General features: G+C 36.0%; 1 long non-coding RNA gene across 3 annotated transcripts in view; it reads right to left on the bottom strand.

Annotated features, from left to right (window-relative positions):
• Window positions 1-292: 292 nt before the first annotated feature.
• Window positions 293-12668, bottom strand: part of LOC137629699 (uncharacterized) — a 66042-nt gene continuing 53666 nt past the window's right edge. For 2 of the 3 annotated variants that reach the window (XR_011041584.1, XR_011041583.1), the window contains exons 3-5: window positions 12052-12141; window positions 5016-5105; window positions 293-445 (exon numbers count right to left, since the gene is read on the bottom strand). This is a non-coding gene — a long non-coding RNA (uncharacterized lncRNA). The remainder of the gene's footprint in view (window positions 446-5015; window positions 5106-12051; window positions 12142-12668) is intronic. The other variant, XR_011041585.1, reaches the window with a different exon arrangement.

The raw sequence follows: 12668 nt of genomic DNA on the forward strand, positions 1-12668 counted from the left end.
CGTAGGCCGCCTACTGTAATTGAAAGTTTCCTGAAAGTTTTCATAGTTAAAGGAATTCTTTACTTTATATAAGGCTGAACTCAAATTATATACCATGTCTATTTTACAAATAAAAAAAGATTAAATCCTATGAAGAAAACTTTCAGAATGTTGAGTAAATTTCAAGAGGAACTTTCAGGAGACTAAATCCGTAGCGTAGCCCATTTAAGTGCACTGGTAAATTTCCTTTAATCTGGTAACTGATTTCCCTACTAAAGAACAGTGCAGAACATTAAATCATGTCAACTGTTATAAAGCCTCTTCATGATATTGAAATTAAAGTCCTTATAACAGATCTAGGAAGCTTCATGTAGATTGTCTTGATTCATCAGCAACTTGACATTTCAGTGTGTAAAGTCGTATCTTGAGACCATACAAATTTTTCTTCCATGTGCCGACTCCATTACTGCAAAAGATAAAAAAATCAGTTCAAAGTTATAGGAAACCTAAAAAAATAGTTTATGAACGTACAAAGCAGCTAGAGGGATCACCATGCACCCTCATCTAATAGTTGTGTAAAAAACCATTTAAACGTGCATACTGCAACCTTACCAAAATAAAACTAATGTAATAAATTTCCGTAGTTATCGGATCCATTGACCAAGTCATTTAGTTGTAAAGACTAAGTGATATACTCTGCATTGCTAACCAGTCAAACTATTACATGTCCTGTTGAAATTTAAATCAGCCTAAACTATTAACCTTTACTGACCAACTACAGAGATTACGTTAATTCAATTATAACCACATCGAATAATTTCCATTGACATTAAAATTTGATATAAATGGTACACTTAGTTATTTGGTCCTTTGAATGGCCAGAAAATATTACATTGGACCCTCCTTTGGTTAAAGCTCATTTTGTCTGCCTACACATACAACAAAGAATCTGGCCTATTCTTACCACAATATCCTCCTCTCGGACACCTGACCACACATTACTAAACAATAATTCTTCGCTCAAGGGGTTAACTACAATATAATTTTCCAATAGCTACTTTCCTCTTGGGAAGGGTAGAAGAGACAGACTAGCTATGGTAATAAGTTCTTCTAGGAGGAGGCCCCTCCAAAATCAAGCAATTTTTCTCTGGTCGTGGATAGTGCCATAGCCTCTCTACCATGACCTTTGATTGTCTGATTAGATTTCACTTGCTTTGGGGGTACACTCAGGCATGCTGTTGCATCTTTATTTTTTTTGTTAAATTTTGCATATTTAAATGCCACACAAATACAGGGGGTCTGGAAATCTGGTTAAAATTTGGGGCCATTCATTACCCATGTGTAACTGGGGGGAACTCAGGGAATGGCACAAGTAAAAGTTGAGACATTAAGTGCATTACAGGAAACTAACAAGCTATTAAGATGAACAACCAACCTGCAAGAGAATATACTTTGCCTAAAAGATTTTAATGCAATTGCAAGAAACACTTGCCATAAACACCCCAAAATGAGAGACTGCTACATTAAAGCACCCCCCCCCCCAAAAAAAAAAAAATGACAGCTGCTACATTAAAGACTCCCAAAATGAGTGCTACATTAAAGCCCCCCAAAATGAGACGGCTACATTAAAGCCCCCCAAAATGAGACTGCTACATTAAAGCCCCCCTAAAATGAGACTGCTACATTAAAGCCCCCCTAAAATGAGACTGCTACATTAAAGCCCCTCAAAATGAGACTGCTACATTAAAGCCCCCCAAAATGAGACTGCTACATTAAAGCCCCCCAAAATGAGACTGCTACATTAAAGCCCCCCAAAATGAGACTGCTACATTAAAGCCCCCCAAAATGAGACTGCTACATTAAAGCCCCCCAAAATGAGACTGCTACATTAAAGCCCCCCAAAATGAGACTGCTACATTAAAGCCCCCCAAAATGAGACTGCTACATTAAAGCCCCCCAAAATGAGACTGCTACATTAAAGCCCCCCAAAATGAGACTGCTACATTAAAGCCCCCCAAAATGAGACTGCTACATTAAAGCCCCCCAAAATGAGACTGCTACATTAAAGCCCCCCAAAATGAGACTGCTACATTAAAGCCCCCCAAAATGAGACTGCTACATTAAAGCCCCCCAAAATGAGACTGCTACATTAAAGCCCCCCAAAATGAGACTGCTACATTAAAGCCCCCCAAAATGAGACTGCTACATTAAAGCCACCCAAAGTGACACGCGGCTACATTAAAGCCTCCCCCAACATGACACATGGCTACATTAAAGGCCCCCAAAAGGACACTGCTACATTAAGCTCCTCAAAATGAGACAGTACATTAAAGCTCCCCAAAATGACATGGTACATTAAAGCTCCCCAAAATGACACGCGGTACATTAAAGCTCCCCAAAATGACACGCGGTACATTAAAGCTCCCCAAAATGACACGCGGTACATTAAAGCTCCCCAAAATGACACGCGGTACATTAAAGCTCCCCAAAATGACACGCGGTACATTAAAGCTCCCCAAAATGACACGCGGTACATTAAAGCTCCCCAAAATGACACGCGGTACATTAAAGCTCCCCAAAATGACACGCGGTACATTAAAGCTCCCCAAAATGACACGCGGTACATTAAAGCTCCCCAAAATGACACGCGGTACATTAAAGCTCCCCAAAATGACACACTGTACATTAAAGCTCCCCAAAATGACATGGCTACATTAAAGCCCCAAAATTGACATGGCTACATTAAAGCCCCAAAATTGACATGGCTACATTAAAGCCCCCAAAATTGACATGGCCACTATGTAATGTGGCCATGTCAATTTTGGGGGCCACATTTAAGCCCCCAAAATGACACATGGCCACATTTAAGCCCCCAAAATGACACATGGCCACATTTAAGCCCCCAAAATGACACATGGCCACATTTAAGCCCCCAAAATGACACATGGCCACATTTAAGCCCCCAAAATGACACATGGCCACATTTAAGCCCCCAAAATGACACATGGCCACATTTAAGCCCCCAAAATGACACGGCCACATTTAAGCCCCCAAAATGACACATGGCCACATTTAAGCCCCCAAAATCACACATGGCTACATTTGAGCCCCCAAAATCACACATGGCTACATTTAAGCCCCCAAAATCACACATGGCTACATTTAAGCCCCCAAAACCACACATGGCTACATTAAAGCCCCCAAAATCACACATGGCTACATTAAAGCCCCCAAAATCACACATGGCTACATTAAAGCCCCCAAAATCACACATGGCTACATTAAAGCCCCCAAAATCACACATGGCTACATTTGAGGCCTCAAAATAATTCATTACTACATTTGAGCCCCCAATTCATACACTACTACATTTGAACCATCAAAATTACACTAGGCTACATTTGAGCTACCAAAATTAAACACTGTTAGACCTACATAGTGGTGCCAGATATGGGAATTTATCCATAGATTTGGGAATTTATCCCCACATTTGGGGATTTTGGATGACTACGATATTCTGTACATATTTCTTTGAGGAAACAGATGAGTAAACCTTTATATTGTAGCAATTAAGTTTACTTACAATTACATGAAGTGTAGCGAGTAATTTCTTTATTAGAAAATTCGGGAAATGGGGATTTTTTGAAGTGTTTTAGTTATTTTTAGACTAACCCATCTGGCAACACTGGGCCTATATTTGAGCACCAAAACTATGCATTAGGCTACCTTACCTTTGAGCTACCAAAATTGTACACGAGGCTACCTTTGACCCAGCAATATTATATAGGCATATTGCATTTGGGCCAACAAAATTATACACCCAAAACGCTATCCTTGATCATGCTATTTCGCTAAAGTTCTTTCACAGTAATAAAGTAGCCCATTTTGACGAATCATAATTGTTCAACTAGATGCAAAACTGTGCAGTTTAAATTCCTGGAATCTCAAATACTTTAGCGAGCTTACAGAATGAAAACTTAAAAGGTTACCTGCATATTAATGGATAAATTTAAATTCCTAATAGTATATTTGTCCATACCCAAAAAGGACAGGATAGAATAGCTTACGTTAAGATATAGCCCATATTTTTAGCCCAGATTGTAGAATCCTCATCAATTTATCTATCCACAGGCAATAAGTTGCTAAAGTTTACTTTTGAAACTAAATACCATACACGTACCATAGTACTGTATTGCGCTATATATTTTTATTAGAGTTTCACGCTTTTTAGTCAAAAGTAATAGTTTATATCAATTTAATTATACAATTTCACCATGTTTTAGGGGAGTGACTGCCCCATAAAGATAATTTAAAATTTAATCTTATTTCTTGACAGATTTCCATAATAATTTCAAATTTAATCTTATTTCTTGACCGATTTCCATAATTTGAAAAGCATTTCAAAACTTTCTTGGCAAAAATTCGTTGACATTTTACTAATCCTTTTTTTTAAGATTTGCAAGAACAGTCAAATTTGCCATTTTTCATACAAGTTTATAATTTTCCAAAAACACTAATTTTGAGGAGCATAAAATTTTTTATTGATCATGTATGGATGTTACATATTGATCAATAAACAAAACAAATTTAGAAAATTTGAGAAATTTACAGTTGAGAAACACCAAAGAATCTCTAAAGAAAGTTTTAGCCTTCAAAGAAAATGGGTCACGTGAATAAGGGAAACTACTCAAACTTGCATTAAGTTATTGAAATTTTTATTCTTTCGTATAAAAAACTTGCGTAAGCGACCGAATGCAATTACGTATAAGAATAATTTTTAGCAATTTTCACTGAGCATTTGAAAAAATTACATCCTAGCCGAAAATACAATCAATTTCCAAATCTCACGCAGCGATCGAAAGCCGTGCATCTTTAGGGAGATTTTATAAATGTTTTCCAGAGTACATTTTTTCCTTTTCGAATATAGATTTTAAGCAACATTTATAGAAGATGAGCTTCAGTTTGAAATTTATTATAACTACATTAGAATTAACTGTTCATTCTGGTAACAACTTTGAAAGCAATTGAATAATTACCTTGTACTTTGCCATTGAGAATAATGAGATCTTCCTTTTATACAGCAGTCAACAGCAATTGCTCACCCAGGCTTCAAGTTCCGGTCACATCTGCGAGCGAAAGTAAATATTGGGTTTTGGAGTTTTAGATTTCGTAGGCCACCATCAGTTTCTAACATGATATTAATGTTAAGGATTGGTATCTATACATTTAAACACGCCCTACCTAATAAATCCATTTAATAACCTACTGTAAATGGTACTTTGAAAACTCCTAGTATTTAAACCAGAAGTGGAAATAAGCAAGGTCTAACAGTGTTACTTTTGACTTAATTTTAGATTTTGATGACTAGTGGTAAGCTATGCCATATTCTCGAAATTTCCGAGGAAAATTTATAAATTGAGCCATATGCACAAACTTGATTAGCAAACCGGAAGTTGAGACCGTAAGGGCATTACAGGAAACTAACAAGCTATTAATATGCACAACCAACCTGCAAGATAATATACTTTGCCTAAGATTTTGATGCAGTTGCAAGAAACGCTTGCCACAAGTCCCCCAAAATGAGACTGCTATATTAAAGACCCCCCCCCCCAAAAAAAAAATGACTGCTACATTAAAGCCCCCCAAAATAACAAGGCTACATTAAAGCCTCCCCCGAAATGACACTACATCAAACTCTCCCCAAAATGATACAGCTACATTTAACACCCCCCAAAATGATACAGCTACATTTAACACCCCCCAAAATGAGAAACTGCTACATTAAAGGCCCAGCCCAAAAAGGACACACGGCCACATTAAAGGCCCAGCCCAAAAAGGACACACGGCCACATTAAAGGCCCAGCCCAAAAGGACACACGGCCACATTAAAGGCCCAGCCCAAAAGGACACACGGCCACATTAAAGGCCCAGCCCAAAAGGACACACGGCCACATTAAAGGCCCAGCCCAAAAGGACACACGGCCACATTAAAGGCCCAGCCCAAAAGGACACACGGCCACATTAAAGGCCCAGCCCAAAAGGACACACGGCCACATTAAAGGCCCAGCCCAAAAGGACACACGGCCACATTAAAGGCCCAGCCCAAAAGGACACACGGCCACATTAAAGGCCCAGCCCAAAAGGACACACGGCCACATTAAAGGCCCAGCCCAAAAGGACACACGGCCACATTAAAGGCCCAGCCCAAAAGGACACACGGCCACATTAAAGGCCCAGCCCAAAAGGACACACTGCCACATTAAAGGCCCAGCCCAAAAGGACACACGGCCACATTAAAGCCCCAGCCCAAAAGGACACACTGCCACATTAAAGCCCCAGCCCAAAAGGACACACGGCTACATTAAAGCCCCAGCCCAAAATGACACACGGCTACATTGAAGCCCCCAAAATGACACACGGCTACATTAAAGCCCCCAAAATGACACACGGCTACATTAAAGCCCCCAAAATGACACACTGCTACATTAAAGCCCCCAAAATGACACACTGCTACATTAAAGCCCCCAAAATGACACACTGCTACATTAAAGCCCCCAAAATGACACACGGCTACATTAAAGCCCCCAAAATGACACACGGCTACATTAAAGCCCCCAAAATGACACACGGCTACATTAAAGCCCCCAAAATGACACACGGCTACATTAAAGCCCCCAAAATGACACACTGCTACATTAAAGCCCCCAAAATGACACACTGCTACATTAAAGCCCCCAAAATGACACACTGCTACATTAAAGCCCCCAAAATGACACACGGCAACATTAAAGCCCCCAAAATGACACACGGCTACATTAAAGCCCCCAAAATGACACACGGCTACATTAAAGCCCCCAAAATGACACACTGCTACATTAAAGCCCCCAAAATGACACACTGCTACATTAAAGCCCCCAAAATGACACACGGCAACATTAAAGCCCCCAAAATGACACACGGCTACATTAAAGCCCCCAAAATGACACACGGCTACATTAAAGCCCCCAAAATGACACACTGCTACATTAAAGCCCCCAAAATGACACACTGCTACATTAAAGCCCCCAAAATGACACACTGCTACATTAAAGCCCCCAAAATGACACACTGCTACATTAAAGCCCCCAAAATGACACACTGCTACATTAAAGCCCCCAAAATGACACACGGCTACATTAAAGCCCCCAAAATGACACGGCTACATTAAAGCCCCCAAAATGACACAGCTACATTAAAGCCCCCAAAATTACATATTACTACATTAAAGCCCCCAGAATTATACAAGGCTACATTTGAGGCCTCAAAATTATTCATTGCTACATTTGAGCCCCCAAAACCATACACCGCTACATTTGAACCATTTAAAATTATACACTAGGCTACATTTGAGCTACCAAAATTAAACACTGCTAGTCCTACACAGTGGTGGCAGATATGGGAATTTATCCCTAGATTTGGGAATTTATTCTTAGATTTGGGGATTTTGGATGACTACGATATTCTGTACATATTTCTATGAAGAAAAAGATGAGTAAACCTTTATATTGTTGCAATTAAGTTTACTCACAATTACATGAAGTATAGTGAGTAATTTGTATATTAGAAAATAACTCTGGAAATATGGATTTTATTCAGAGTTTAGGGATTTTAAGACTAACCCATCTAGCAACACTAGGCCTATATTTTAGCACCAAAATTGTACACTAGGCTACCTTTGACCCAGAAATATTATATAGGCATATTACTTTTGGGCCACCAAAATCATATATATAATGATCCACCCAAAACGCTATCCTTAGTCATGCTATTTCGCTCAAGCTCTTTCACAGAGGAATAAAGTAGCCCATTTTGATGAATCAATTGTTGTTCAACTAAATGCACAATTGTGCGGTTTTAATTCCTGGAATCTCAAATACTTTAGCGAGCTTACAGAATTAAAACTAACAACTTAAAAAGGTTGGCTGCATATTAATGGATACATTTCACTTCCTAATAGTATATTTATCCGTACCCAAAAAGGACAGGGTAGAGTAGCCTACATTAAGATATAGCTCATTTTAGCACAGATTGTAGAATCCTCATCAATTTATCCACAGGCAATAAGTTTCAAAATTTTACTGTTTACACTAAATACCATACACATACCATAGTATTGCGCTATAAAATTTTTGATTTTTGCGCTTTTTAGTCAAAGTATAGTTTATATTAATCTAATAATTTCACTTCCATGTTTTAGGAGAGCAACTGCCCCATAAAAAAGTAATTTCAAAGTTCAAACTTGATTAGTTCTTGACCGATTTCCATCATTTGTTAAGAGTTTCAAAATAATTTTCTTAGCAAAAATTCGTTAACAATTTACTAATACTCTTTTATTTTAACATTGGTATGAAGTCAAATTTGCCACTATTCGTACAAGTTGTTAATTTTCCAAAAACCCTGTAATTTTGAGAAGCATAAAATTTTCCATTGATCATGTACGATTGTTACATAACGATCAATAAACAAAACTTAAAACTTTAGAAACAGAAATTTACAGTCGAGAAACGCCAAAGAATCTATACGGCAAAACTTTAGCCTTTTAAAGAAAATGGGTCACGTGAATAAGGGAAACTACTAAAACTTTCATAAAGTTGTTGAAATTTTTATTCTTTCTTATAAAAAACTTGCGTAAGCGACCGAATGCAATTACGTGTAAGAATAATTTTTAGCAATTATCACTGAGCATTTGAAAAAATTACATTCTAGCCGAAAATACAATCTATTTCGAAATCTCAAGCAGCGATCGAAAGCCGCTTATCTTTAGGGAGATTTTAATGTTTTCCAGAGTACATTTTTCCTTTTAGAAAATAGATTTTAAGCAACATTTACAGAAGATAAGCTTCAGTTTGAAATTTATTATAACTACATTAGAATTAATTGTTCATTTTGGTAACAACTTTGAAAGCAATTTAATATAATTACCTTGGAATTGGCCCTTGAGAATAATGAGATCTTCCTTTCACACGCAGTCAACAGGGATTGCTCACTCAGGCTTCAAGTTCGTCACATCTGCAAAAGAAATTTGAGTAAATATTGGGTTTTGGAGTTAGATTTCGTAGGCTGTCATCAGTTTTTTTCAACATATTAATGTTAAGGATTTGAATATATACATTTAAACACGCCCTACCTACTACAGCCGTTTAATGACCTACTGTAAATGGTACTTTGAAAACGCAGTCTAGTATTTAAGCCAGGAATGGAGATACGCAAGGTCTACAGGTGTTACTTTGGACTTAAGTTTTAGATTTTGATGACTAGTGGTAAGCTATGCCATATTCTCGAAACACTGAATAAAACTTATGAACCTCATAAAAACCTACCTCAATTACTGAACAAAACGTGTAAAACTAAAAAAAAATTACCCCAAACACTGAATAAAACCTGTAAAATTCATAAAAGCCAACCTCAAACACTGAATAAAACCTGTAAAATTCATAAAAGCCAACCTCAAACTGAATCAAACCGTTAAAATTCATAAAAGCCAACCTCAATCACTGAATAAAACTTATAAAATTCAAGAAAACCAACCTCAAACTAAATAAAACCTGTAAAATTCATAAAAGCCAACCTCAAACTAATTAAAACCTGTAAAATTCATAAAAGCCTACCTCAAACACTGAATAAAACCTGTAAAATTCATAAAAGCCAACCTCAAACTGAATAAAACCTGTAAAATTCATAAAAGCCAACCTCAATCACTAAATAAAACTTATAAAATTCAAGAAAACCAACCTCAAACTGAATAAAACCTGTAAAATTCATAAAAACCATCCTATAACACTAAATAAAACATGTAAAATTCATAAAGGCCAACCTCAAACTAAATAAAACTTGTAAAATTCATAAAAGCCAACCTCAAACACTGAATAAAAACTGTAAAATTCATAAAAACCATCCTCAAACTAAATAAAACCTATAAAATTCATAAAAAAGCCTACCTCAAACACTGAATAAAACTTGTAAAATTCATAAAAACCAACCTCAAACACTGGATATAACTTGTAAAATTCATAAAAACCAACCTCAAACACTGATTAAAACCTGTAAAATTCATAAAAGCCAACCTAAACACTGAATAAAACTTGTAAAATTCATAAAAGCCTACACTGAATAAAACCTGTAAAATTCAAGAAAGCCAACCTCAAACACTGAATAAAACATGTAAAATTCATAAAAGCTAAACTCAAACACTGAATAAAACCTATAAAATTCATAAAAGCCAACCTCAAACATTGAGTAAAACCTGTAAAATTCATAAAAGCCTACCTCAAACACTGAATAAAACTGATAAAATTCATAAAAGACAACCTCAAACACTGAATAAACCCTGTAAAATTCATAAAAGACGACCTCAAACACTGAATAAACCCTGTAAAATTCATAAAAGCCAACCTCAAACACTGAATAAACCCTGTAAAATTCATAAAAGCCAACCTCAAAAACTGAATAAAACCTGTAAAATTCATAAAAACCAACCTCGAGCACTGAATAAAACCTGTAACTCATAAAAACCTACCTCAAACACTGAATAAAATTTATAAAACTCACCTACCTCAATCACTGAATTAAACTTGTTTCATAAAAACTTACCCCAAACACTGAATAAAACTAAAATTCATAAAAGCCAACCTCAAACACTGAATAAAACCTGTAAAATTCATAAAAGGCAACCTCAAACTGAATAAAACCTGTAAAATTCATAAAAGCCAACCTCAAACACTGAATAAAACCTGTAAAATTCATAAAAACCAACCTCGAGCACTGAATAAGACCCGTAAAATATTATATAGGCATATTGTATATGGGTCAATAAAATTATATAGAATACATAATGATCCACCCAAAACGCTATCCTTAATCATGCTATTTCGCTCAAGCTCTTTTGCAGTAATAAAGTAACCCATTTTGATGAATCTTACTTGTTGGTCAACTAAATGCACAATTTTGCAGATTTAATTCCTGGAATCTCAAATACTTTAGCGAGCTTACAGAATGAAAACTAACAACTTACAAAGGTTACCTGCATATTAATGGATACATTCCACTTCCTAATAGTATATTTGTCCATACCCAAAAAGGCCTGGGTAGAGTAGCCTACGTTAAGATGGAGCTCATTTTAGCTCAGATTGTAGAATCCTCATCAATTTATCCACAGGCAATAAGTTTCCAAATTTTACTATTGAAACTAAATACCATACACGTACCATGTATTGCGCTATAAAATTCTCTTGATTTTTGCGCTTTTTAGTCAAAGTAATAGTTTATATTAATCTAATAATTTCACTTCCATGTTTTAGGAGAGCAACTGCCCCATAAAAAAGTAATTTCAAAGTTCAAACTTAATTAGTTCTTGACCAATTTCCATCATTTGGAAAGTTTCAAAAAAAAAAAAAAAATTCTTGGCAAAAATTTGTTAACTTACTAATCCTCTTTTTTTTTTAACATTGGCATGAAGTCAAATTTGCCATTATTCATACAAGTTGATAATTTTCCAAAAACCCTGTAATTTTTAAGAGCATAAAATTTTCCATTGATCATGTATGAATGTTACATAACGATCAATAAACAAAACTTAAAACTTTAGAAAATTTGAGGAATTTACAGTCGAGAAACATAAAAGAATCTATACGGCAAAACTTTAGCCTTTTAAAGAAAATGGGTCATGTGAATAAGGGAAACTACTAAAACTTTCATAAAGTTCTTGAAATTTTTATTCTTTCGTATAAAAAACTTGCGTAAGCGACCGAATGCAATTACGTATAAGAATAATTTTTAGCAATTTTCACTGAGCATTTGAAAAAATTACATCCTAGCCGAAAATACAATCAATTTCCAAATCTTAAGCAGCGATCGAAAGCCGTGCATCTTTAGGGAGATTTTATAAATGTTTCCCAGAGTACATTTTTTCCTTTAAGAATATAGATTTTAAGCAACATTTATAGAAGATTAGCTTCACTTTGAAATCTATTATAACTACATTAGAATTAACTGTTCAATCTGGTAACTTCTTTGAAAGCAATTAAATATAATTACCTTGTACTTTGCCATTGAGAATAATGAGATCTTCCTTTTATACAGCAGTCAACAGGGATTGCTCACTCAGGCTTCAAGTTCCGGTCACATCTGCGAAAGAAATTTGAGTAAATATTGGGTTTTGGAATTTTAGAATTCATAGGCTACCATCAGTTTATAACAGATTAATGTTAAGGATGGGTATCTACACATTTAAACACGCTCTACCTAATAAAGCCATTTAATGACCTACTGTAAATGGTACTTTGAGAACTGTCTAGTATTTAAACCAGAAGTAGAAATAAGCAAGGTCTAACAGTGTTACTTTTGACTTAATTTTAGATTTTGATGACTAGTGGTAAGCTATGTCATATTCTCGAAATTTCTAAGGGAAATTTATAAATTAAGCCATATGCACAAACTTGATTAGCAGCCCGGAAGTTTAGACAGAAAGGGCATTACAGTTAACTAACAAGAAATTAAGATGCACAACACCACCTGCAAGAGAATATACTTTGCCTAAGATTTTGATGCAGTTGCAAGAAGCAGTTGCCATAAACACCCCAAAATGAGAGACTGCTACATTAAAGCCCTTCCCCCAAAAAATGACACTGCTGCATTTAACACCCCCCAAAATG

The sequence above is a fragment of the Palaemon carinicauda genome, chromosome 37 (genome assembly GCF_036898095.1).
Source record: "Palaemon carinicauda isolate YSFRI2023 chromosome 37, ASM3689809v2, whole genome shotgun sequence".
NCBI classification, from domain to species: domain Eukaryota; kingdom Metazoa; phylum Arthropoda; class Malacostraca; order Decapoda; family Palaemonidae; genus Palaemon; species Palaemon carinicauda.